Raw genomic sequence first — 27,872 nt, forward strand, 5'->3', positions numbered from 1 at the left:
TTAGTCTCTCAGGAGAAGAAAACAGAAAACAAAAACAAAAGCACTTTAGCTATAGCATGAGCAATTAGATTAAACCCAAGAAGAATTTCCTGGCAGCCAAGGTCAACGTTGGAGTGATTCTGGAATGCGCTCCCTCAGGCTGCCTTATCATCGAATTACTGTGGATTCTAAGAGTTTCTGCCTAAGGGGGATGGACTAGATGACCTTGGAAGGTCACTTGCCGCTCTTTAATTCGGCAGCAGCCCCTTCCCTGTGACGGGCCACAGGCCTCTCGTGGTGGAGCGGACTGTCTCACGGGGCTCACTCGTGTCTCCCCAGAGCGGCCTGAACCCCAGCCCACCATTTCTTCTTATTGAATCACATCCCCTCCTGCGGATGATGTTGTGCAGTGAATCAGAGCTCCAAGTTGCAGGCAGCTCTGTTGTCATGCAGTGATTATATTTTTAAATCACTTCCTGTGCCCCAAAGCCCATTGTTTCTGAACCAAATGAAGTGCTAGAAGATAGAGGCTTAGATTTACAGTAACAAAGTCGATTTTTTTTTTCCTTCAGGAATTTCAGTAATAAAGGTAGCTTTAATGAAGAGCTATAAGTGTCCGTACGTAGCTACAATATCTTAATTTGTGGCACAACGCCAGCCTTTGGTGTGACATTTTACTTTTAATCAGGAGTGATGGCGTGCCTGTAGCAATTAGTAAAAGCACTCTTAACGTGGTGGGACGTAAGTACTTGCTTATCCTGGTTATCATCTGTGTTTTGATAAAGAAAGCATAAAGCCAAGCACGCAAAGCACGCACATGTTCTCACACAGCCAGTGACAGCAGTGTGTGTCTTATAAATCGACTTTATATCCCACTGCTTTGGGAAACCTTGGCTACAGAGGAGATGCCAGCAGTCGCTGTTATATAAATACATGTCGTAAGAATACATGTCAATCTGCGGTCCATGGATTGACCGGTATCCGAGTCTGAAAGTAGAATTATGGGATTGTGTGTGGAAAGTAATGATTCCTCTGAAAAATACTGACCCAAAAAGGTTAGGATGGGCTTCGAGACATTTCTAGCTTATCCCAGTTTCCTGTTACGGGTCTCTTAGATCCATGCACGGAAGTCAAGACCTGATGAACTCATGCGGTCCACACTGCGTCTGAATCTCTTCTGTACCCAGTTATGTTTTCCTCCTGTACGCCCACGTGAGGTACTAGGTTTTGTAAGTTCGCTCCCTACTTCGTGGGGTAGGACTTCCTCTTATTTGTTGTGTATCTGCTTCTTTCAAACTCAGAAAGTTTCACCAAATCCTGGGGTTCACCATTTCTGAATCCTCCATGACTTGGAAAACTTTATTCAGGTTTTTAGCACATACTCCACCCGTCTCTCCGTTGCCTCCGTCACCAATTTCCTCTTTCCAGATGGTTATATGAGAATTTTCAAAGTTTGTCTTCAATTTTTTCGTCACCCCCTAAACATTTCAGTTGATGATGTCTAGAACCTTCTTTAGTACCTAAGTCATGGTTATTGGTGTTGTATATCTCAGTTCATGTTGATATAGGCTGGGATGTTTGAGAAGAGACAGTATGATATAGCCATGTCCTTTTATTCAGATATTCTGCAGTATGTCTGTGTTTAAGATAATGAGACCAACTTTTTTTTATTAGATGATCACCATTAATAAGTTTAATACCTAAGCCAGTAATTTCTAATCTTTTGAGCAGCAGAAATAATTTTTCAAGTGAAAAGTTATATGGAATGTGAAAACATGAATATGGTGTAAGCAGCGGGACTTGGGGACCAGAGCTGGGCCCATCTGACCTCCCTGTGGTCTCAGGTACTCCATGGAGAGTCCTGGGGAGTCCCACAGAACGTGCTCTGAAAAATCACCAAGCTTCCCAGCCACCAAAGGGAACACCGACCAGTGCGCACCTTAAGAAGCTGGAATGCCTGCATCCTCCGCGTTGTCTTAACTGAGTCTTGCTTTACAAAACATAATTTTTAAATGTATCCATTATTTCAGGTCACTCAAATACTCCACCCCCCCAACCCCCACCCAGGCCTCATGGTTCATTTGTAACCATGAACAGGTATATGTGTTCAGCACAAAGGTCACTGACCTGTGGGACAGCAGGACCCCAGCCCACTTATGAGGTGTTCTTACTCTCTGGTGCTTCTCATGGAGTCTCTAGGAGGTATCTTGTTTGTGTTGTCCCCCACCCCATCTCGACAGCAATTTTGTACAGCCTCAAGTACAACCAAAAGGAGGTATATACCCAAATCATCTTTCCACTGTCAACTATACATCGTTATGCAGTCTGCCATGGGCCACATTTCCACTCAGCTACTGCAGAAAAACTTTCCACCCAATATCCATCCTCTCCTTCTTTTGTTACAGAAAAACAATTTTATTTGAGATGGTAGAGAAGCAGGCTAAAAAGATATCTTTCCCAGCCTCTCTTGCAGCTAGGTGTGTTCACAAGACTAAGTTCTGGCTGATGCAACAGCAGCAGACTTCTGGGAAGGCTCCTTCCAGGAGCTGGTAAAACTGGGATATGCTTCCCTTTTGCCTTTGCTGCTGCCTGAAATAAGTATGTGATGGCAGGGGTTACAGCAGCCGCCTTAGAACATGAGGTAATCTTGAGGCTGGAAGACAAATGCTGAGGATGGTACAATAGAGAGGAGATGGGGTCCCTGATTACATGGTAAAGTCACCACAATATCCTTGGAATAGCACTTTGGAATTTCTTTGTGTGCGTTTGGGTTTTCTGTCACCTGTAGGCACAGCAGCAATGAGCCCACCTCCCTCCCTTGCTCTGGGGCTGCTCAGCTCCTGACCTGGTCGCATGTGACAGAGCCTAGCTTCTCTCCATCACGTGGGAAGCCCTTGAGCATTTCCGGCCACCTCGGAGCCCCTTCCCGAGAGAACCAGGGCCCAGAGAGGATAATTCCGCCCTTACCCGCAGCGTAAGGCCCAGCTGCCAGTTTTCACCTCCTGACCCAGAGCTGCCTCTTTCTCAGGGTAATTGAGAATGATAATCGTTATTCCCCCAAGCCCTGCTTTCTGCCCACAGGGTGTGGCCGCTGAGAGTAGGCACATGGGGCTCCGGTTTCAGCCACAGCTCAGTTCCTTCGTCTGATAAATGGTGAAAATTTAAAACAAACAGAAACCACAAATGGTTTTAAAATATACTCTTAGGCATTAGTTTTGGAGTCCTTACCAGAGCGCTTCTTAAATTTTATTTTTGGCTCGTGTTACCCGTATGTGCATCTTCTCGGATGCACAGCAACACATGACTGTAAACCCGGGAATGCACACGCAGACGGGTGCAGCTGCGTGCACGCACGCGTAGGTTTTCATATGCACCCCCGCATCGATGTGCACGCTCTGAGGCACGTGCTCTGGCACGCTGCTACACAAGCGCAAAGGAATGTGGACTGAGGTTCAGTTCACAGGAAATACAAGAAATGCAGCGACCGAGGCTACGCAGGTCGATTACAGGACGGCAGAGCGACCCTGTGAGACTCGTTTCTAGTGGCACTGCTGTGACATAAGTTCCTCTGTGCTCCAGGGATGGGCTTAATGAGAGGCTGATTAGGGAGATGGGCCTGATCAGCCCATCTGCTAACCCTCTCTGTGACAACCTGGCCATTTGACTGGTCACTTCTTGATAGCAGAACTGTCGTGAGCTCCTTGGCGGGGAACTGCAGTCTTTTTTCCCAGCTTCGTCACAGGCACTCAGCAGAATTTTTGAATATGAACGAGCGATTAATATACCCTCCCCCACAGACTGTCTGACCCTCATTGGGTATCATGGGGAAAGGAGAAAAAGCAGGCAGCATGGCCACTTGGATCCAGGAGAGCATCAGTTTAAGGAGCTGGGAGGTTGGAAAAGGGAGCTTAATAGCTGAAAGGCCTCTCTGGTGACGTCTGACCGCCCTAGCCTGCGAGCTGCCGTGGGCTCCTAACTGCAAAGGTAAAGATTTTTCTCGGATGGGATTGATCCAAGCACTGTCCATTGCTGGTTGGTCTGGACGTAGAGACAGGCAGAAGGACCAACCAAGACACTTTGTTTTTCTTTCATATTTTTTGTCTTTCTCCTTTTTGCGTCCTCGGCTCTTCCTTTCCTGTCCTGGTGTTTGAATTCATTGAGTACTCGTGCGTTGACCACAGCCTGGCCTGCTGTCATTCAGCCAAACTACACATATTTAGGTCTTTTCATCTTTCTTGATGAGCCCGCCTCTCCAGTCTGTTTAACCATTTTGTCAATTCTTTTCCGAATTCCACCCAATTTAAAAATAAGCTAAATCCTCCACCCCTGTGGATTGAAAAGCAGGCTGTCGCGAACCAATGCGCGCGCCTCCCTTGGCTGGGTGCATGCCGAGGAAGGAACCCCACACTTTTAAACCTCTGTCCCCAGTTTTCCTCAGCGGTGACAGCCCGTAAGAGCAGGGGAGGTAGGGACGGGCAGGAAACTTGGCTGGCCAGAGCTGGGGGCCATAGTGACTGTGCCGGTGTTTGCTTTTAAATTTTCTTATTGATTGATTAGTTGATTGGTATAGGTAGATAGTCACATTTAGTTCAGAATCCAAAAGGTACAAAAGTACATACAATGAACAGGAAATATTGCTTCTCTTGTCTCCTAGCCACAGAACTTTAAAGCAGCCACCCAAGTAATGCGTTTCTGTACGTATTGCTCCAGAGAAGTTTTCTGCATATCGATCAAGTATGCATTTATATCTGTGTGTGCATGTACATCTCCTCACCTCGGCTTTTATACAGATGGTGATATACTATATGCATTGCTCTTCTTGCTTTTTCTCTTAGCAGTAAACGTATCTGGGAGATTTGGAGATCGGTTGGTCCATATTCGCACATAAATAACTCCTTTAGTACTTTTGTGGCTACGTAGTATCTGTACTATAAATGCACTATAATTTTATAGTCCATAATCAATGAGCACTTATATTCTTTCTGTTTTTTTTTATAATCACTATCAGTGAGCATTTAGGGATCTTACCAAATTTTTATTACTGATGCCTCACCGAGTAACTCAAGCGTTTTGCACACGTGTGAGTAGATGTGTGGGCTAAATCCCTGGGGTAAAGGGTAAGTGCAGCAGGTCGTCTAGTTCAAATCTGACTGACTTGTCAACTGATACACCCGCCGCTAATGTTTGAGAATACCTGTTTCCCCATGCCCGCGCACATACAAAATTTGTAGAATTTTGACCATCTGATGGAAAAAGTAAGTCACTTTCATATATTTCTCTTATCATGAGTACGGTTGGTTTCTTTTCACAAATTTAAGAGCCATTTGAACTCCCTTTTCAGTGGGCAGCCCATTTCCTTCCTTTACATTTCTACTGAGTTGCGGTCTTCTATTGATTCAGCAGGGCTCTTTATATATTACAGAGACTAGCTCTTCATGCTATGAGTTGCAAATATATTTTCCTGTTTGTCATTCTTTTCTGTTTATGTAGATGAATATATTCACCTTTTATTTCACATTTCCTGGGTTTTGGTTTTATGACATACTTAGATGAGTTTTTCTCACTTTGAGATTGTTTTTAAAAATCCCATACTTTCTTCTAGTACTCATATAAATGACAAGTAAGCTAAGCTTTATGTTTTTCCCAGTGGCTACCCAGTTGTCCCAATGTCATTTATTGAATAATCTATTTTTTATCTATATATTTAAAATGTTACCTTTATATTGTATAAAGTCTTCATTACATTTGTGCCTCTTTTGACATTCCTAGTCTGTTCCATTGATTTGTCATGCCAATATCACATTATTTAAATTATTTAAAGCTACAAAAGTTGTTTTATTGTCTAATAGAAATAGTTCCCCTTCATTACTCTTCTCTTTCAGAATTTTCCTGTTTCTTCTTTTTTTAATGTGAATTTTAGAATCAGGTCTAGTTCAAAAAAATCATTTTGGAATTTGAAAAACTCAGAGCCATGTCAAATTTATTGATTAATTTAGGGAAAGTCGGCATCTTTGCGATACTGCTTGCCTCTCTCCAAGAACATAATACACTTTTTCACTTGCCTATATATGTTCGTATGTGTATTTGCGGTACATTTTATGGCTTTGTTTTCATAAATTGAGGCAATTTCATGATAACTTTATTTCCTTTTGGTTGCTATTATAAATTGTGATTTTATATCATCATTTCTAACCAATTGTGTGTGCACGCTTTCTGCTGATTCATTTTGTAATCACAGGCACATTCCACATTCTCTTTTCTGCTCTCTGAGTTTCTCTTAAAAGTTCTTCTAGGCCAGAGTGTCTCAACTCTGTGCTATTGGCCTGTGAGCCAGATACTTCTTTCTTGTGGGGTGGAGGGGGTTGGGGAGGGAGCCCATACCCTGGGCCTGCTCATCTTTAGCAGCTTCCTCATCTCTCCCCTGGGAGGGGCGGGGGTTGCCTCTGGTTAAGAACCCTTGTTCCAGTCCACAATCCAGGGAAGGTCTTCGCTGTTCCCACCCACTCCCAACCCACTGCTCTGTTAGACACTGTTGCCTCCGATCACAGGAGTTCTGCTTTGAGAACCAACGGTGCCTAGAAGTCGCCGTGGAAGTGACGGCTCTTCACAGGTTATGGCTGAGCCGCATGCGGGGATCAGGCACAGGTGCACATCTCATGGATTTCCGAGTTGAGAGTAACAGAAAGAGGGAGGCAGAATCCGTTGCTTCTGTAGCGCACAGATTCGGTCTTCACCGTACGGTGTCTGGCGTGTCCTCTAGCTGTTCGATGTGTGATCGCGTCTCGGTCGTCTTGTGTCGTACGTAGCCTCTTGGGCCTGAAGGGACATCATGCTCCTTAAGGCACGGCCCTGTGCCACACACCCCTGTGACACTCACATGCGCAGTACTACTCTTGGGTTTTCTACAGTATTGACTGCAGTGTTGGGTACCTGGCAAGTGTCTAGTGAAGCCGGTATTTTGCTCATCTAATCCCTTTAGCCTGACATACTTTGTGTTCTTTGGGGAAAATAATGTGATATAGTAGGAAACATTGAGTGTTTGAAATAAAAAAGATCTGGATTCAAATCTTAGTTAAGAGTCGTTAGATTATTAGCTATATATACAAATTACCTAATCTCTGTGAATGTCATTTGTAAAACAGTTATAAATATCCTTATATTGTAGGATTGCCGTGGAAATTACATGAGAATACGTTTGCAATGCAGCAAGAACATAGCCAGAGCGCAATGCATTTTTAATTCTCAGTTAAAACGCAGGCACTCCGTATGTGACAGCGATTCTCTTCATTATGATTATGTGACCGCGAGTTCTGTATCTGAAGAGTTAGAACTAAAACTATCTAAGTTTTCTATTAAAAATTATAAATCGAAATACTGGGAAACTTGTTCAAAAGATTGGTTTAATACTATTGAAGATTAGATATTTCTGTAAGAACTATTTTGATCATTTCTTATTTGCTGGAAATAGAATCTTTGAGTCTTAAGCAGTCTAGGCCTTGTGATTAAATCAGCCAGCTTGATGGGCGATTCTTGTCTGTGGGATTCAGTGTTGACGGCAGAATAACGCATGATGAAAGGGGACAAATTTGTCCTTGCTCGTGCTTTCTACGGAATGGAGCAGTTTAGTGATAGAATTATTGACCTGAACTTGCATATTTGTTTCGTTAAAACTTTTTCAAGTTTTACCACTGATACATATGTCCCTTTTAAATGTAGGATATTTTCTAAACTATGTTATATCTGTTCTTAAACTTTACATAAATGTAATAATACTATATCCTTTAGTGTCTGGCTTCTTTAAGTTTGTTAGGTTTATCTACATTTTTGCTGTGAAATAGTGCATCGTATGAACATAACACTATTTGTTTACCTGTTCTACTGTTGATGGACAGGTAAGCTATTTTTAGTTTGGGGCAAATACGAGCCATGATGCACGTGTATTGTGGTTGACAGTGCAGAAATTTCTCTAGCTCAAGTACTCAGAAATAGAATTCTGGGACGTAGGGTATGTGTAATTTCTGATTTTCAAAAGAGGTTGCACTATTGTCTACCCTCCTCCCCCCAACAGTGGCAGAGTCCCCCGGGCTCCACATCCTTGTCACACCTGATGTTATGAGACTCAACTGATTCTGTGAACCTGGTGAGTCTGCGGTAGACATTCCTGTGGTTTTAATTTGCATTTTCTTGCAGTAGAGACCAAGAGAATATGCTAATTGGCCAATTGAAATTCCTCCGTTGTGAATGGCCTCTTAAGTCTTCGCTTGTATCTCTGCTAGGTTGATTTGTTTGTTTGTTTGTTTGTAGGGATCCTTTTCACAGTCAGGCAGGACAGTTCATCTGTCAGTCACACGTGCTGCAACTATCTTCTCCAGTTCTGTGATTTGTTCTCTCTCTTTCTTTATGGTTTCTATCGATGAATAAAGTTTTTAATTTAAATGTGGTCAATTTATCACTCTTTTCCTTTTATGATTAGTGCTTTTGTGTCAGGTATAATCAATAATTCTCTTTACGTAGTTCAGGAAAGTGTTCTCCTATTTATTTTCTAAAACCTTAAAAATTTTGCAGGTTTATAGATTGAACTTTGGATATTGTTTGAGGTAGCGATCCAACTTCATGCCCTGCTCCCTTCCCTGCAAAAAACCTGTTTAGAATGTGATTAAATCTATAAAGTAATTTGCGATATCTGACATCTTTAGACTATTGATTTTTCCAAATCAAAGCATCATGCTTCTTCATTTAGTTAGGCTTCTTTAGTAAATGTTTCTTAGTAAAATGTTATAAGTTTCCCCTCAAAATTTTTGCACATCTTTTGTTAGATATATTCCTAAGTAATTAATTTTTAAAATGTTATTTAAAATGACGTCATTTTCTTATTTTTATTTTTTAACTGTTTGTGGCTGCATATAGATGTAAAACTAATTTTCGTGTATTGATTTTATATTCAGCAACATTTCTAAATTTTTATGAAATATAACTATCTGTAGATAATCCGGGGTTTTCTACATATACAGTCATGTCATTGTCTAATAATGAATTTTATTTTTTTTCTTTCCAGTCCTTTTAACTATTTTTCTTTTTCTGCCGTGTTGTACATGTCACAACCTCTAATGCAATGTTAAAAGGAAGTAAAAGAAAAAAGATAGTGGACATCTTGCTTGTCGCTTACCTCAAAGGAGAAGCATTTATTTAAAATTTCACCATTATGTGTAATGTTGATGTATGTTTCTTTGTCACATTAAAGAATTTCTTTTTATCATGAGTAGATGTTGAATGTTGTCAAATACCCTTTCTGCATCTATTAAGATGATCATGTGAATTTCTCCTTTATTCTTTAAGTAAATTACATCAAAAGATTATTTTAAATGTTAAATCAATCTTGCATTCCAGGGAGATACCCAGCTTGGTCACTGTATATTGTCTTTTTTTATATATTGCTAGATTTTCTTTGCTGATACTTAGGATTTTCATACCATTGTTCAGAAATGAGACAGGTGTGTATTTTTCTTTCTTGAATTGACTTTGTTAGCTTTTGCTTGATTATCAGTGTTAATCTAGCTTCGTTTGATGAGCTGGGTACTTTGTAATCTTTTTCTGTTTCCTGGAAGAGTTGGTACAAGAGTAGAATTTTTCCTTCCAAGAATTTTTGGTGGTGGCCACCATCAAGTAGGTACACACAAATTTAGGGCTCTGTTACCTTCCTGGTGAATCAGGCCTTTTATGATTATGAGGTGACTCTCTTTATCATTAATAACGTTTTGGGATTTTTTTGCTCAAGAGATTATTTTGTCTGCTATTAATATATGTAGAAGCTTTCATTCGGTGTTTACGTGGCATATCTTTTTCCATTTTTTTCTTTCAATCTTCCTGTATTCTTATGTTTTAGATGTGTCTTGTATAAATAGCACTTTATTGTTGGTTTTTCATGCAGACTGACAATCTTTGTCTTTCATTAAAATATTTAATCTATTAACAGCTAATATAATTACTGATATATTTGGATCTAAATCTATATCTTATTTTGTGCTTTTTTCCTGTCTTATTTTTCTTTTCTTTCCTTTTTAAAAAAATTATTTCGGATTATTTTTTATCATTCAGTTTTTCACTTGCTTTGTAGATATGCATATTCTTTCTATTGTTTTTATTATTAGCCTATGGCAATGTACATCATCCTTAACATACCAAAGTTTAATATTAATGAATTTCTTTCACTTCACCTGAAAAGTATAAAGACATTAGAACAATCTAAACTCATTTAAACCTTTTTGACTGATGTGCTATTGTTCTCATTCTCATTTCAAAACCAACGGACTTAAGAATCTCTTTGGGGAGATGATTAGGTTTTGCTTGCATGTTTTTTAAATAAAATAAATTAGAATATAACTTGAACCCATGTTTTAACAGTCATACATGAGACACAATTAAAATATTTTTTCAAAGATATTTTCCATCTCTGACATTTCACAAAACAAAATTTGTGTGTCTGAGGCTGAGAATAAAAAACTAAAGAGATAGGTCCTACCAACAATGGTCCCAGAGTTTAGTGGGGCACCAGGCATGTAAACAGGTAATTTAAGTAAACTGTAACAAATATTATAATAGATAGATGTATATAATGTCAAGTTGACATGAAAGTAGAAAATGACTAATAGCGAATCTGAAGAAAACTTCACAAAGGAGATGCCATTTGACGTAGTCTTAAAATACTATCAGGAATTTTCAAACTGTTAAAAGAATGGAAGCAATTCATGGCAGAGGGAATAACGTGCAAAAGCCTAGCAGTGTGAAAACATGGGGACATGTGATTGGTGACAAGGGAATAGTTCTAAGAACTTGCAGCTTAGTTGGGGCAGCTGAGAGGGACAGATGGGAGGTAAGGCTGAAAAGGCTTGTGGGAGCAGATAATTAATTAAATTCCTTGAATGACAAGTTAGGGAGGTTGGATTTTTGTTGTCAATGAAGAATCATCAAGGGGCCTTAAACGTGGAAGTAAAATGAAAAGATGTTTGCTGTCGAGTTTTCTAGCGCTGGTGGGAAGTGCATCTTGGAAGTGAGACAGACCAAAGACAGGAAGGTAATTGTGAAGTAACTGTCATGTTACAATTGTTTAGCCAGCAAACCTGAACTAAAGCACGTGAATAAGAAAGAGGAAGATGATACTAAAAAATGACTGTGTGGGGTTTCTACGTGAGTAACCTAGTAGATAATAAATATGAGGATAAGGCCTGGAATGGTTAATCTTTTCTTTGGCTTCGTGGATGTGTGGATTATATTTATAATAAGTGATTTAATGTCCTTGTATACAAATTCCATTCTTTTAATCACTTCTGGGTCTGTTTCTATGGATTGATTTTTCTTCTCACTATGGGTCATATTTTCCTGCTTCATTGCATGCCTCGTAATTTCTTATCGAATGCCAGAATTTGACCTTTTCGGATGCTGATTACTTTTGTATTCCAGCACATATTCTTTCTTGAGTTTTGTCCTCAATCGCAATTAAGTTACTTGAAAAGCATTCACCCGTTCAGAGCTGGCTGTTTAGCTTTGTCGGTAGGGCCAGAGCAGCTCTACTGAGCTCCTTCCCTGACGGCCTGTGCGTTTTGAGGGTTTTCACTGTGGTTGGTGGCAGTGGGAACTCTTTCCAGCCCTTCGTGAGGCGTTGTTCTCTCTAGTCCTTTCCGGCAGTTGCCTCCCCAGCCTGTGGGGCCTCTACTGGTCTGCTCGCACTCATTCGCTGAGCATACTGAGCTGAATACTGCAAGGAGGCCCTCCGAAGACTCCCAGAGCTCGCTCTCCGCGTGTCTGTGCAGCTCTGTTTCCTCTAGGTCTCCATCCCATGGACTCCGGCTGCGTTGCCCTTTCTGGATCCCCAGCTCTATCTCCTCAGCTTGATCTCTGGACTATACCTGACTTCCTGTTCCATATAGTGCAGCCTTGAACCTGGCCAGTGAGCCAGGCAGTGAGCGGGGCCAGTCCTGGAGGTCGTGCCTTTCGTTCCCATCTGTCAGGGACTGCTGTCCTTTTTTGCCTAATTTCCAATGTTTTAAAATCATTTTTTAAATATATATATGCTTTTTGTTCAGTAAGGTAAGGTCTCTGTTATTCTTCATGTTTTCTTCTAAATCTTTGTTTTATACACTTATATCTTTAATCCATCTGGAATTTATTTTTTGATGAGAGAAATATAGTTTTCCTATTTTTTCCAGTTAGCCAGTTGTGCAACATCATATTTTGAATTCTCTTCTTCGCACCAGGTTTGGAATGTCACCTTATCATAAGCCAGACTTTGATAGATATTTGCGTCTGTTTCTGAACTCTTTATTCTTTCCCTTTACTTTTCCATTTTTTTATTGAACTACAAACTTTACTTGTTAAAGTTACAAAAAATATGGCATTATCTAATAGAACTAATTATCTCTCACTTTTTATTTTCAAGATTTCCTTGAATATGCACATGAGTTTTAATATATTAGGATCGCATTAAGTGTATAGGACCTAGACAAGTTTGAAGGTGACAAAGAGAAGAGTCGGGTCGTATAAGTTCAGTTACTTCAATTTTCAAGTAGGAGGCAAAGACAGAAGCTGGGATTGGGTCGGGTGGAGGTGAGATACAGACGAGGGGTAAACAAAGTTGGAGCGAATCATTTGCGTTATAATGAGTGGGGCTGTTGGATAAGGAGAGCAGTCGAGGGTATACAGAACACTGGCTGAATATCACCGGCCTAGAAGTGAAGAGTCATCGATGGGTATTTGTACTTCCATGTTTCCTTTCTCTGAAAATATAAAACGTGCCCCTACACAGTCCCAGAATCAATATTTGTTATTAACAAATCATGCCTCCCCGCAAAAACAGATCTCTCTGGTCATCCAGTTTCCTTGAAAATGCCTGTCTCTGTCACCAGTGCCAGACATATGGCCTATCCATAGTTGGCAATGAATAAATATTAATGGAATGAATTAGTTCATTTCTGAACAGCTTCCTCTGACTTCTGCTTAAAATGCTATGTTGTTATCTCTGCCAGTCTGTCTTCAGATTCAAGGTAGTCTTTATCCAGCCAAAAATCCAAATAGTCACTCCTGTAATTGTCTGGAAATGAGGAGCTTTTGGTGGATGTCTTCTGTTGTACAAACTGGCACAGTGTCTTAAATTATTATGTGAGAAAAGTCTTCTTCAATCTTAGACTTCTTAAACCTTTTTTCCAAGTTATCCAAGTTATTCATTAAGTAGGCTCGTGGGAGAACTAAGTAAGGTAAAGAAGAGTAAGGCAGAAGTAACCCGGTTCCTTTCAACTGCTCAGAGGTGTTCATCTCAAAAACAGCTATAAAAAGGGAAGAAGTCCACGTTGCATTGTGTTGTTCTACTTAATTCAGCCCTTAATGAACTGCATACTCCACTATTTGAACCACTCAATGGTTTTGAAAAGTAAACTTAGTGAAGTATAGCTTCCTGATAATCGTCTATTGGATTCCATGTAAACCAGCATATGGTTTAGATTGGTATAATACCTTCACCCTGCACCATCTCGAGGTAATTTCTGGTGGAGAAAAATAGGGTGCTCTGGTTTCAGGGACAAACTTACTCTTCTTCGGGTAGGAAAATAGATTTTAAATACCCAAAGCAGTCTCCATGCAAGGGTCAAGTCTTAACAGGAAAAGGAGAATTTTAAAAATTCAGGACCCACTTAGACATTTGAGATCTTGGACCGATGAGAACTTTTGTAGATTGAGCAGATTGATTTGGATCCTACTTCCTCCATTTTAACACTTACTTTATTTTATTTAAAGGAAAACAAGGCTTGAAATGCTTTAATACCCCCTTGGAGACGGTTTGGCTATTACATAGCCCATAAAAAGTAATATTTGGATGATTTAAAGGGAAATGAATCAGAAATTGAAAGGTTCAGTTTTCCTCCTATGACACAAGACTTTTTTTCCCCCAGAGTCAAGAAAAATGACCCTTAGGGTAAAACAAATCTTGGATTTTATTGAAACAAAAATTATTATCTATGCATGTGTAGATAGTAATGTCTGTTTTAAAATTTTGCTTTAAAAACATTTGGACACTCAATCTTACATTTTCCTATGGATTAACAGGGGATCTAACAACTTTCCCAATTTCTGCAGAAAGGACGGTTTCCTTGCATCAAATTCTATATTTCAGAGCCAGGTGGAAATGTGATCCCAGTTCCCCCAGGCACTGTTTTCATGAGGTTCTCTCAAAAGCTATTTTAGGCTTCTCAGTTACACACCCCAAGGGGGAGTGATGGTGGTATAGTCCAGAGTATCCATGTAACTGGTTGACAGTATTTTAAATGTCATTATTCCTCACCCATTTAATATTTATTTCTTCTTAAATTTAAACAATTTTTTTCATTTAGGCATCGGCCTTGTGTGGTATAAACATCTCTGTGTGGGTTAAGAAGTGGCTTCACCCTTGACCGATACAAAGGACATGTGAGTCGACAAACCTGGTTTTCTTTCCTTGCTTTGCCATTACTTCTCTTGGTGACACTGGGCAAAGTCCATCATGTTTTGGGCCCTGGTCTCCTCATCTGTAAATTAGGGTGGTTAGATGATCTCTGGGGTTCATCTCAAAGCTGATGTGCAGTTTAGGCCCATAGTAATTATTCATTACATGGTAACGTTTATTTTTACTGTGAGCTTCACTCATGGTGAAATTGGAATATCTTAATTTTAGATTCCTAAAGAGCCTAGAAGTGACTCAGAAGTCTTGGATTTGTGTCTTGCCTCAGTATTTACTAGCTGGGAAATTTTCTCCACTTTTGAAAAACGCGATTTCTTCATCTATAAAATAGGGATAAAGGTAATACTATTAGGCGCAGTTCTTTGTTGCGAATAATGGGATCCACTGTGGCTAGTTTAGGCAGAAAAATTATTTGTTAAAAATATTAAGCAACTCAGAATTCTCGAGAGGGCAAGAGAAGCAGACGTAGAAGAGATGAGGCCAAAAACAACAGCAGATGAGACTGTAGCGTTCGCTCCAGTGAAAACACGTCGCTGCCAACACTTGGCAACAACTCTGGCTTCTCGGAGAGACACTGTAGCTTACACTGGTCACGCTTGGTCCTGGGTGCCAGGAGCCCCTGTGGCCGTGTCTGCCCGGGGTGGATGCCATTCATGTCTGCCCCTTTGTCGCATTAGCTTCCAAGCGGAGGACTCGTGGGTGTGTCTGACTGGCAACACCTAGTTCACATGTCTCACAGCAGCAACGAGAGAGCCTTGAGGCTGTGACTGCTGGCTCTATCTTGGGGATTACTATGTAGGAAACTCCCAAAACTCAGAGAAATTGTTCAAAAGGTGTTAGCTTTAAACTGCTCTACCCAGGTGCAAATCAGTGCCCCAGGTAAGGACGCCTGCACTGTATGAGTGATGGTTACTACCTTTTAAACCTTATTTATTATTCAAAGAAAAATAAGGTAGATGAAGCTTATATGTGTAAATTGCCCAGAAATCTAGCCAGCTGTGCTTTCTTTTTTATTTTGGATTTATATATTCTTATTATAAAACATTCACGAAGTACAGAAAAATTATAAGGAAGAAATAAGTATCATCCAATAATCGTACCAAAAGATAACTGCTCTTGCCATTTTAGTTCATACCCATCTAGAATAATTATACAGTATGTACATTATACGTATATATCTATATCATATGTACATACACACAAATAAATTTGTATGTGTACACACATAGTAATTATATGTGATTTGTACCCAATTAAAAAAATTTAAACAATACGTTGTGGGCATCCTTTCATGCTAATAAATATTAATCAACATCATTATTTTTAATGGCTGTATATTGTGCTATTATATGAGCATACAATAATTTTTTTACTTGACCATCTATTTATGGGTACTTTCCAAAATTTTACTTTTATCAAGAGACTTATGATGAACATTCATGTAGCCAAATACATACTTGTAGTAATTCCTTATGACGAATTTAGAAAAATAGGATTGTTATTTCAAGTATATACTAGTCGAAAAAACTTTTGGTATATGCCATCAAATTGGCTTCAGAAAATCGGTAACAATTTGTACTTCCACAAGCAACATTTGAGTCTGAATTTCCCCACATTATCATAATACTTGGTATTATCAATTGTTTTTATTTTAGTCTATTAGGAGAAAATTATCATTAATATTTAACTTGCATTTCTTTACTAAACATGTTTCATTTATACTTATTTTCCACTTACATTTCTTTATTTGTGAACCATGTGTTTATGTCCACTAATAGATTGAATTTTAGATTTTAAATTTAAATTTTAAAGGCTCTCTCTGTATATAAAGATACTAAATTTTTGTCTTCTATATGTTCTCCAAATACCTTTTCCAAGGTTGTCGTGTCCTTTTATTAAAATCGAAGTGAAATATACACAGTAAAGTACACAAATCTTGTTTACAACATGGTCTGTGTGGATCACGCAACAACCATCTAGATCTAGAAACAACCTTTCCTGCTCCCCAGAAGGGTCTCTCATGTTCCTTCCCAGCTAGCACCTCCCCACAGAGGACACCCCTGTCCTGACACCGCAGCTTAGCATTGTCTGTTCTTGAACTGCTATCGATGGAATCGTACGTGGAAAGAAGTCTCTGGCTTCTATGTACCGTCATGTCTGGGAGAGTCATCTACGACACAGGTGAAGCAGTTCATTTTTCTGAGCCACAGCTTGCCCTTCAGGAAAGTGCATAATAATGGATAAGAACTAATGAGAATGGATAATCAGTGGATGATAATAGTACTTATGTAGTGGTTGTGGAGGTAAATGCTGACGTAAGTGACTGAGTTATGTGCAGATACGTGCAGTTACTGTGAGCACTGGAATGGTGATTTCCCCGTGGTAAATATTAGTACTTAATAGATGGTAGCCGCGAGTATTATACTACTGGGTTAGGTTTGCTGATTTTTTTATTTAGGGTTTTTGTAGCAATATTTGTAAATGAGGTTAGTCATAATTTAGCATTTGCACATGCATGTGCTAGTCTTGTTGTATTGTTTGGCTATTGGGTTATGCTAGTAAGTGGTACATTCACCTACCTCGGTGTTCTTTCTAGAAGTCATGGGATGACTCTCACCTGTCACATCCACCCAGCATTCCTAGCAAACCCGCCTCTCGGGTACATCTCAGATCTGCCGACTTTTCTCCATCACTGCCTTCTCCACTCTGGTCCTCGCCTCTATCGTCACTCCTTTTGTCTCCTAAGAGAGTCACCTAATGGTCTCGCAGTTTCTAAACGTCACCTAATGGTCTCCCTGTTTCTAAACGTGCTTCTTCCCATTGCACTTAGGTTAAAATCTGAGATCCTTATCAAGGTCCACCAGGCTCCTCGTGTTACGGCCCTGCCTACCTCCCCATCCCTGGGGTGCACCTGTGTCCTTCTCACCCCTGTGCTGTGGACACACTCCCTGCCCAGCAACACACTCTCATCCTTAGCCTGGCCAACCCCTGCTTACTCTTTCTCACCGAAGCCTTTCCTGATACAGCAATGTTAAACAGATCTCCCAATGTAATCACTCATCTTGCCTTTTTCTTTTCGTTCTTAGCATTCACAACATGTGCAGTTATGCTTTTATTTGTCTTTTGGTTTAATATCTGCCTCTTAGCTCTAGGAAGTACTATTTTGTTCGCCACTTCATCTAGCATAATGCTTTCATATGCAAATTGCTCAATAAATACTTATTGAATCAATGGCTCCCGGTCTAGTGATGGAGACAGATACATAGGCAGTAGCAGTGAGAGGAAAAGCCGAAGCAGATGCATGGAAATAGATGGCAGGGGCACAGGGAGGAGGACAGAAACTGTGCTGGGGACCCTCCTCCCCCCCCACCCCCGCCATTGGCAGGTTACAGAGAGAGCAGCTCATTGATTAACAAACCGCCCCTGAGATATATTCCCTCATAGCTGATATGTCGATGGCATCATACTGCTGTGTAACACACGGGGATGGATTTGGGTCCATGCCAGATAGTTGATGCACAAGTCCCAAGTGACTCAAGGAGGCAGAAATGCGCCCGCGCTCTCGGCTCACACACAGAGCACAATGGCAGCCCTGAAGGGGCAGAAGCCCTGTGCACCCACGAGCCCTGTTTATTTTCTCCTGCAGCAGAGCGGGTGGCATAGGTCAGCTGGAATGGCGCATCCTGGTGAATATTTATTGACGCAAGTGTTAACGCTGACAGACATGTGGACTGGCAGACACAGAGGCCTCACTTCTCTGCTCCCAAGGTTGTGACATGGCTGACACTTCCCCACACGGGTCCTGACTTCTGCAGCTGCTGCTGGAGGTGGCTGGTGTCCCCGTGGTGGGGGTCAGCACAGACAGCGTGCCACGTGGCTTCCACGCTGCCACTCCGGCCTCCACCCAGCGGTGGTCTCGGTGCTTCCTGTCCCCAGCGCACGCGCACTGTCGCCCAGCCGGGCTCTGTCCCAGCCTCTTCTCTACCAGCTCCTCCGCCTCCCCCCCATTTCCACTGCAGGAGTTACAGGCGGCCCAGCTAACTGCATTTAAAGAGGGAAGTCCTGGGTGACGCCAGGACTCACCTCGGTGGCAAAGCAATGGGTTCTGCTTGTGCTATAAAAAAGTAATTGCGCAGTCACAAACATGACCTTTTTTCCTCTTGTTCTTAATATTTTCCTCTCCGTTCTTTGGATTTTCTTCCCATCTTTCCCATCGTAGCTGACCTTATTTGGTGTATTTCATTTTTACTTTAAATCCTTTTAGTATAATGTACCAGAAAATCGTAAAAAGCAAACATGCAGATTGAAGCAATCGTTTTAAGGCTAGCACTCTCGTGAACACTCCCCATGAGAGGAGAATTCTTCCAGTGACACCGGAAGCCCCCTCCGCGGCCCCCCGCCCGCCGCCACCCCTGCTTCCTGCCAGGGGACCTGCTGTCCCATCGCTGCGTCCATCCCCACTTTACGGTCTCATCACCTAAGTGTGCGTCCCCAGAACTCCAGTTCAGTTTTGCCTGGGTTTTTCTTTTTAAAAACGTATCTTAAGCATCCTTTAATCCACAGGTTTTCCGCTCCATCTCCATATTTCCCTCATCACCCCTTTAATGAAAATGCGCGATCACTGCTCTGTCGCGTTTCCTGCGGTCTGGACTTTGCTGCTCACTTCCCTAGAGCAGAGTGTGGTCTGTTCCTCTAGCGTCTGAGTTCCACTTATCCCGATCCAGGTTCCAGGTTTTCTTGGGGGATGGGGGGAGTATGACAAGCTCTGAGTTCTTCATCGGGAGGCATGTATGTCTTAATGTCTCTCTTTTTGTGATATTAGTGAACGCTTTCTTAATTCATTAAGATTACACTGATATTCTAGTTCTGTTATTCTTTATTCATGAATTTGTTGAAATACTCTAATTCAGTACCCATATATTTTTTTTTTCAGTGTTACAATTTGCATAGGAAAGGCAGGAGAAAAGCTATTTTCAAAAAAAAATGGCTGGTTCCCTAGATATTTGTTTTTTTACAGTTAACTGTAAAGAAGTTAACTGTAAAAATCATGTATTGCATGATTAGTTAAATAAGCAACGAATTATGCAATACACAGCCATCCCTTCAGAGGACGTCACCCATCCTAGGAGAGAGAAGGGGAGAAAGGGTGGGGAATTGGCAGCCTCTGGACCAGGGGAGAGGTGAGGCCAGCAAAGCAGGAAGCCAGGGAGGAGCCCAGCAGGCAGACAAGCCTCACATTTGCTCAGAGTTGACCTCCTGTCTTCTGGTCAAATACATTTATTGTCTAAAGTGGATTATGTTGGTCACACTAACGTATAGTCAACACATGGGAGGGGATTCAAAAGCAGCCTCTCTGAAGACACTGCCTGCCTTTCATAGTCAGCATGTGATCCCTTCTTGAGATCTGGCAGTTCATCTTCCATTATTCTCATTCCCTTGTCCAGCCTCCTCCCTGCCCTCCTACAGGGAATGTCTGCCAAGGTCAGGTGTATCTCATTCACCTCCAGCTGCTGATTGATGCCTCTCATTTTTTTTTTCTTTAGGGGTAGTTAGGGGTTGTGGATCTGGGCTGCATTGGGCTGGGAGCTGGGGAGTGAGGGATGAGGAGACTGGTACTACTCTATGTAACTAGAAAAACTTTTCAAGTTGAGATTAGAGTTCCCAGCAGAGTCCTAGTTACCCTTTGAGCAATACCAGATTTAAAAAAAAAAACAAAACTTTTTAGTGATATATAATTCACATACCATGCAATTTACCCTTGTACAATTTTTAATATAGTAATTTTTAATATATTCAAAAGGTTGTGTGCATCTATTACCACAATCTAGTACTAGAACATTTTCATTACTCCTAAAAGAAACCCTGACCCATGAGCAGCTACTCTGCATTATCCCCTCGCCTCAACCCCCGGCAACCACTAATCCGCTTTCTGTCTCCCTGTGTTTCCCCATTCTGGATATTTCATATAACTGGAATCATATAATATGTAGAACTATAAGTGATGTCTTTCACTTATATTTTCAAGGCTCATCTGTGTTACAGCATGTATTAGTACTTCATTCTTATGGCTGAGTGATATTTCATTGTGTGGATTTGGACATTTTATCTGTTCATTCGTGGATGGACATTTGAGTTGCTCCCACTTTTCAATTATGAATAGTGCTGCCGTGAACATTCGTGTACAATTTTTTCTGTGTCCATATGTTTTTCGTTCTCTTGGATGGATACTTAGTGGAACTGCTGGGTCACATAAGTCTGTATTTAATTTTTTAAGGAACTGTTTTCCAAACAAGCTACACCATTTTATATTCCAACTAGCAATACACAAGGGTTCCAGTTTCTCCAGATCCTCATCAACACTTGTTATTGTCTGTCTTTTTTATTTCACTCATCCTAGTGAGTGTGATGTGGTATCTCGTTGTGGTTTTGATCTCCCTAATGGCTAATGATGTTGAGCATTTTTTCATGTGCTTATTTCCCACTCGTATCTTCTTTGGAAAATATTTTTAAAATATTTTACATGCTCTTGGGGAGATTTGGCTGATGAGAAATTCGTGGCCAGGACCGGCTCCAGGCGCATTCTCCCATCCACCTTTTTTCCCCAAGACTTCTTCCTGCTCTGGCACAGAAAGGCTTCCAAGTGACCTTCAGGCATCCCCTGGGAAAGAACATCATAAACACGTTAGTCTTGAGTGGCTAGGCCCCCATCCTGTCCCCAGGGCAAAACATGTTATGAACAAAGCTCAGATATCTATGTGCTCAGCACTGTGTTGGGTACTCGGGCCAGTTACAGAAATGATACATTAGTTTCTTATTTCCTCATTTAATCAACAAGCATCTTTGAGTACCTACTGTGTGCCAGTCTCAATGCTTCCTTGAAGGGGACCAACTTGGGGGAAAATAACTTAGAACCCAAGTCAGCGTTCGATGCATCGCATGTGGACGCTCCCCACGTGAAGGAGAGCCTGAGAAGAGACGAGGCGGGTGGAGTGTGGAGTGATGTCCCACTGAGGTGCAGAGTCACGGGGTGCGGCCAGCTCCCTCCATCGGCCAAAGCAGCTCGATATTCCAAACTCGAGGGAGGAATATCATTATCGCTACATGCTTGTGGAAACAGTGTCTTTGAGCTTTTGCACGTTTTCCGGAACTTCTAATCTGATACCTTATAGGAGGCTGCCTTATTCCAGGTGCTAATATTATTTATGGAGGCAGACGGTAAACACTCCATCATCAACTGCTAGGATGGTATTACCACTTGAAATATAACCTTATTGAGCTCCCTGCACCTTTTCGATTGCCTTTTGAGTCAGTGTCAATTAGTTCTCCATTGCTGGTTTCGGTTTTCTACTTGATAAGCAAAAGTTTTGAATCCATCTTGATTAAAGCAGTGAGGCCCCAACTCCATCCTGCCAGCTTCCTTTGAAGTCCATGTAAACTCTATATTCAGATCAGCTGCCCAGGGCACAGAGAAAGATGAGCTATGAGCTGTGACAACGTGAGGGCACCAGGCCAGATGCTTCAAGGCAGTCAGCCCCTTCTGGGAATGGGATCACTAGAGTTTCATGTCTCTGGAATGGTTTAGGCGTGGCCGAGGAGGGAAAACGTAAGAATCAAAAAAGGAAACGATGATTTCCCAGGTCTCTCCCAGGCACTAATTTTCCAAAGTAGACCAGGATCTATTTGTTAAAGCAGGTGGCAGTCTTTCCAGTGCTCCAGGTTGTCTAGAAATCTGGATTCTTCTAAGATGTCCCATTTGGTTAAGTTCGAGGGTTGGTTCCTTACACAGAGGAAATCAAGAAAGGAAAGCATGGAGTATTGTTGAACATGTACCACGGTATTTTTCTCATTTTGTGCAAGAGCCGCTTCTGCCCTCTTACAAGGGCCTTTTTTCTTTCTTAAGTCTCTCTCTCTCTTTTATTTTTTCATTATTCTTCCTTTTTCTGTCTCTTTCTGTCTCTGTGAAACAAGTATCTTCCCGCATTTGCCTCTTCCTCCTCCAATTGTTTTTTCTCTTTACACATATTTTCAAGTGGAAGTCATGGTTCTGATACAAACCTATTTTAAAGACGCCCCTTTACTTCTTTGGGGGAAGAGTTCTTCATCTGTAAGATATAATGATCCTTACACTCTTCTCTCATGCTAAAATCCCACAATTCTCTGAAATACTTATTTTGTTCAGATAACCTAATTTTCTTCTCAACCTCCTAAAATCTGTGGAAATTGACCCTGTCATGGCTGACAAGCCAGCTGACAACTCAATCTCCTCTCCATCTCTTTGGGGAACCCTTTACTCTGTATCACTATTCTGCCCGCACCCATAATCCCAGAAGCCTGAGAATCATGGCGGTCTGTCTCTGCAGCAGCAGCAGCAGCTTCAGGCATTTCATTGGCATCAGGAGCTCAGGATCTGGAAAAGAAGGATAAAGAAGCGGGGAAAGCCAGAAATCACAGCTTTTTAAAATGGAGAATTTTCCCCGTGATGTTGAACTCCCAAAGATTAGGACGCGTAGCTCCGATTGCATGCCCTGCTTTCTATGCCCTGCATTGTTAAGCTCTTTCTTAGATAGACTATCTAAGAGAGCCCCCTCCCCACAAAAGAATGATTTTTTATTTTCCATACGGTACGTGCTAGCAATCCCGGCGTGTGACCACATTTACGTAAACACGCAGAGATACCTATAAATTATTGGACTTCTCTCAGTCTGAGTTTCCAGCTATGTGCTTCCATCATTACAGCTGTCCTTTCTTTATCCCCAGAGGACGTTTTGGTCCATTTACATGGTCGCTCAGTCACTGAGACTGCAGACTGCGTTTACTACGTTGTTTGGGGCGGAGAACATAGTAGATATTCACTGGAGGCACCAACAATCCATACGTGAACCCGCACTTCTTCACGCTGGTGGAGGCCCCCTAACCTGAGCTCTCCCACCCCGAGCAACCAGGGCCGCCCCAAACTTTGGGATGACCTAGGGAGAACCTGAATTTCTCCCTGAGTATTAGATTGAAGAGCGGGGAGAGGACAGGAGAACTAGCAACCTTCACTTTTTAAAATCTGGGCCCTGTCCAACAGATCTGGGACTTGTCGGTGGGGAGGGGACCACGGGTCTTAATGATAGCGTCATAGGAGTCTGGGCAGTAGAGACTCCACTGAGCTTTCTCGCTCAGCTTCCCCCTTCCTCCAGCCCCTGCTCATCCCCACCGCAGGGCTCACTGCTTCTCTCAGGCTGAGCTCAGACCCCCTCAGTGTCCATAGCACTGGAAGCCCTGGGCTCTAACCTGGTGCCAGCGCCTGGGCCAACCTGCAGGGGGCGCTGTACAGCAGCTGCCACCTGTCACAGCTCTTTCCAGGAGGTACTTGGAGAAGTGATGCCACTATTGTTTGTAATTAACTGTGCAGTTTATTCATAGAGCATCTTAGGTTTTAGGCAGTTTTTCCTCCCAAAGAATTTTTATATGTTTTATTTTTGCCTCACAGTCACCAGGCGAGGTAGCCTGAATAGAGAGGTGAAATGATCTCGCCAAGTTTAGGTGGGAGTCAGTGGTAGAGACCAGGTTAGTGGAAGTCAAGCGTCTTGAGTCCTAGACCTGTGCTCTTTCTACAAAAGTTCTTTACGGTGAGGATAATAATAAACAGCAAATACTTCTGCTGTTCCTTTTATTTTCATTTTCCTCTTTAAAACTTTGACATATTTTATTTATGTCAGTTCTCCTGAGATCGGTTTTCATGAAACTCTAGTACTTTCCTGGCTGTCCTCCACGCTCCGACAGTGTTGGGTAGGGTCTCCAGTCTTGTTCTGATTTATTCAGCAGATGGAGAGTGATTATCAATATTTCTTCAGAGTTTGAGGGGGTACTTTTGGATGATAAAGCTAGTTTCCATTTATCATCATTTGATCCCCAGTGCTGGCTTTGGGGGCGCTGACTTTTGCTGTATAAATGTGAACCATGAGGTTGCATTCAGCTTAGTCTGTTTTCAGAGTCATGAGAAAAGAGACCAAATGCAGAAATGCATGGTCGCCTTTGGCACCCGGGTGGGAATCTTAAGGGAAAACCAACATCGACGCAGACCCTTCTCTGTGCCCTTCAGAAAACACTGGATTCCAGTTTAAGCCTCTTGTTCTCACTGATGCAGAAAAAGAGACAGCAATCAGGAGACCTGTCCGAGGTCGCACAGCTACTCGATGGCAGGGCTGGACCTAGACATCAGGTCATTGTTCCGGGTTCGAGGCATGGTCCGTGACAACACAGGGCCCCTAAAGACAAGGCTGGCTGTCCTGGAGAGTGCTGCGGGGGATCCCATGTGACCAATGCAGCGCAGCTTCACGCTCGCGCTGAGGCCACCACAGGGACAGTGGCCGGGCTTCGCGTGGAGCCAGCTCCGCTTGGCAGGGCTGGCCGAGCAAGCTTTGTTCCGAGGGCCACGAGGGTCGGGCCTCCTGTGACGTTGCTGTGTCCGCACTGGAAAATCCACTCTGAGGACTAAAATCTTTTATTTGGGTGGATGGGGCCAGGCTTTCTCTTTATTTCCTGTGGTAACAGAAAGGAAGGCCATGGAGAGGCTTCCCCACCAAGCCATAGAAGGTCGAAAGGCCAAGGAGAAGGAACGCTGGAGAATTCTGGACGTTGGAGAATTCTCGGGCCCAGAGAGGAGTCTTCTCGATATTAATGGTGGCTTTGCCACGGCCACAGCTTGGAAATGGGAGAGACGGGAAGCGGGGGAGGCCCGTGGGTTTGCGGCGGGTTTGCGGTGCCTGCCTGGCCGTGTGCATAGGACACAGTGCCCCAACAATGCTGGGCGAGGGCCCGAGTCCTTGCTGGCTGCCTCCTGCTCAGAGGCAGTGAGCAGTGGGGGAGGAGTCGAAACTGCTAAGTATAGCCATGGTCTCTGGGACTTGCTCTTTTCAAGGAATCAATGGAATTAGAAATGAGATATTAGCTCTAATCAGTCACATATGCTGGGTTCTTAGCCCCTCGGAAAAGAATTTCTGACTGCGGCTCCTCACCCAGTCGGGAATATGCGGCTACACCTGTGGGCCTGGCAGGGCCCCTCCTCTGTCCTCTGGGGGGGTCCAGGACAAAAGCACCCCTTGGTGTATGCTGTCAGTCTGTCATCTGGTCTGATCTGAAGTGGCCAGACTTCTGACTGAGCAGCCCCTATGCGGCTTTTCAACAAGTGCAGAAGAATTTCAGGGCACACAGAGACCCGGACCGAATCAAGCAGGGTGGGGGGGGCGGGGTGCCACACTCTTCTCTTTGTCTTGTTTGCTTATGTTTGTGGGAGATGGGGATGTTTGCAGAATTAGGCATTTAGTGGGAAGATGGCTTTTTGTTTTGTTTTATTTAACTTTTTATCTTATAAAAATTTAAACCTCTGAGTAAGTTGCAAGAATAGTCACGTGAACCCCGTGAGCCCCTCAGGTAGATGCGCAGCCCTGTTTTCCCCCTTCGAAAAGAAAACCAAGGAGCCCCAACCACTGCTCTTTTCCTCACAGACTCTTCTGCTCACGACTGTGCATGACCTTTAGTCACAGACCTGCAACGGAAATAAAATGCCACGCCAAGCTTCTTGGCAACTTTATAATATTCAAATTTCATTTATGATTCACACTGAAAGTTGCTTTTATCGCTTTGGGCCTGTGCTTGACTAGAAATGTCCTCTGAATTATTTGTGTATGGGTGATGGCTGTGAATACACACTCCCAGAAAACACTAGAACTTTTAAATGTCAGCGTTTAAGTATTCCAGAAGGAGCAAAGAACGAAGTTAATTTTCTGGAGAGATTCGCGGTCCAGGGTCTAACCGATGGTGGTTTCTATTTTGGGTTCTGCAACATGTCATTTAAAACAAAAAGCGTTGCAGAAGCAGGAGTGGGGGAGGTGGGAACGGAGGGGCTGGGCGGTCAGGGACCGAGCGGCAGGTGAGGTGTTGGCAGGTGACGGCCGCGCGTCCGCGCACGCTCCTTCGGAGCGGTCCGTGTTTCCCACGCGTTTGCATTCCTCACAGCAGTGTGCACAGGGCTGCACGGCCCACTCCTGCTTGCTGTTTGCTGAGTGCCCGTGTGAGGGCCACCCCTCGGCTTCTTCTGAAGGTGCCAGTGGCACCATTTCAGGGCTGAGAGGGGGCCGGAAGCCCTGTGATCCTGCCCCGGCCCCCACATTTTGGTCTCTCGTGTGGCTGCCACTGCTCACAGCCATCATATCACAGGGCTTGAGGGACCACGTTCACTTACGTAGACAAGGGTGTGAATGGAGACCCAGAATTGGGTGCCTGGCAGCTCTGGGTGTGTCCTGGCTGCTTCTGGAAGAACCGCGGTGGCTGCCACGGGCAGAGCCTCCTGGGCTTGGCCGACGGGATTCGTGGGGCTCGTATTGGCACTCCTGGCGTTCACGTGTTTGCAGATGCTACTCTTCGGGTCTGTGCTGCTCGCCCAGGGAATCCAAGGGCCCATCTGCCTTTGGGGAATTCGCTCCCTCCTCCTTCACAGTACCTTTTATTCTCAGCATCCCTAACCCTGGTCTCTAAGGATCATAAGTGCCAAGAGGATCTGGGACCCTTACAGTTGAAGACATTCACCTTATCGAGCTTCCAAGGAGAGGCCTTAGAGTTATGGCTCTCAGAGAAATGCGGGATCAACATGGTATTTGGGGCACACACTTTTTCAATTACGGGCAGCTCAAACCCGGCGCTGCCCCTCATCCATCTCCATCTGGAGGCTGGTGGGGAGGCCGCTCCTAACATCTTTGCACACTTAATCTCAAACCCCACTCATGCAGCGTCTCAATTTTTTAAGATTAATCAAACCTAAGCCTTGCAAAGCGCGCACTCTGATTTATATAGGCTTTGGCAAACAGACACACCGAATAAAAACCTTTTTAGTCGGAAATGACAGCATTAGGGGAATGAGGGCTGGAGAATGGCACCAGGACATCGTGTTTCGATGAGCCGATGGCAGCTCCTGGACCTCAGTTAAAGGGCTCCAAACTTGGTGTCGTAACCAGGCGGGAGCCTCGAGGCAGCATGGAGAGGATCGCTGTGGTCTCCCATCCTTAGATTTATCTGCAAACTCTGGTTCCCACGAAGGAAAACTCTAGCAAGTCCAGTCTCGGAGGAAATGGCAGCAAGCTGGGCAGAGATTTTGTCGTAGGGGTTGGAGGCAAAGGGCGGGAAGCTGGGATCAGCTGTGGCTCAGGAGCCCATCTAGAAAGATGATCGACTGCCGAGTGGGCCAGTGGTTTCGGACTTGATTGAAACACCTGCTGTCCAATATAATGAATCAATATGGTGGCAATCGGTACAGGATGGCAACATATAGTTAGGCCTGACACAAGTTCGTTTGGGGTTACTGTTTCACTGTAAGCATTTCCCTGCTGTGAGTTAACCTTGATCTCAGCCTTAATCTTCAGCAAACAAG

General features: G+C 43.0%; 1 protein-coding gene across 1 annotated transcript in view; it reads left to right on the forward strand.

Moving 5' to 3' along the window:
- The window catches only part of LOC120585109 (3 beta-hydroxysteroid dehydrogenase/Delta 5-->4-isomerase-like), a 176,232-nt gene that overhangs the window by 18,581 nt on the left and 129,779 nt on the right, over positions 1 to 27,872 (forward strand). Inside the window, exons 5-6 of the mRNA XM_039841333.1 lie at positions 8,048 to 8,119; positions 14,355 to 14,430. The gene's annotated coding sequence lies outside the window, so the exon portion shown is untranslated. The remainder of the gene's footprint in view (positions 1 to 8,047; positions 8,120 to 14,354; positions 14,431 to 27,872) is intronic.

This window comes from Pteropus medius, unplaced genomic scaffold (genome assembly GCF_902729225.1).
Source record: "Pteropus medius unplaced genomic scaffold, Ma_sr-lr_union100, whole genome shotgun sequence".
In the NCBI taxonomy this organism is placed as follows: domain Eukaryota; kingdom Metazoa; phylum Chordata; class Mammalia; order Chiroptera; family Pteropodidae; genus Pteropus; species Pteropus medius.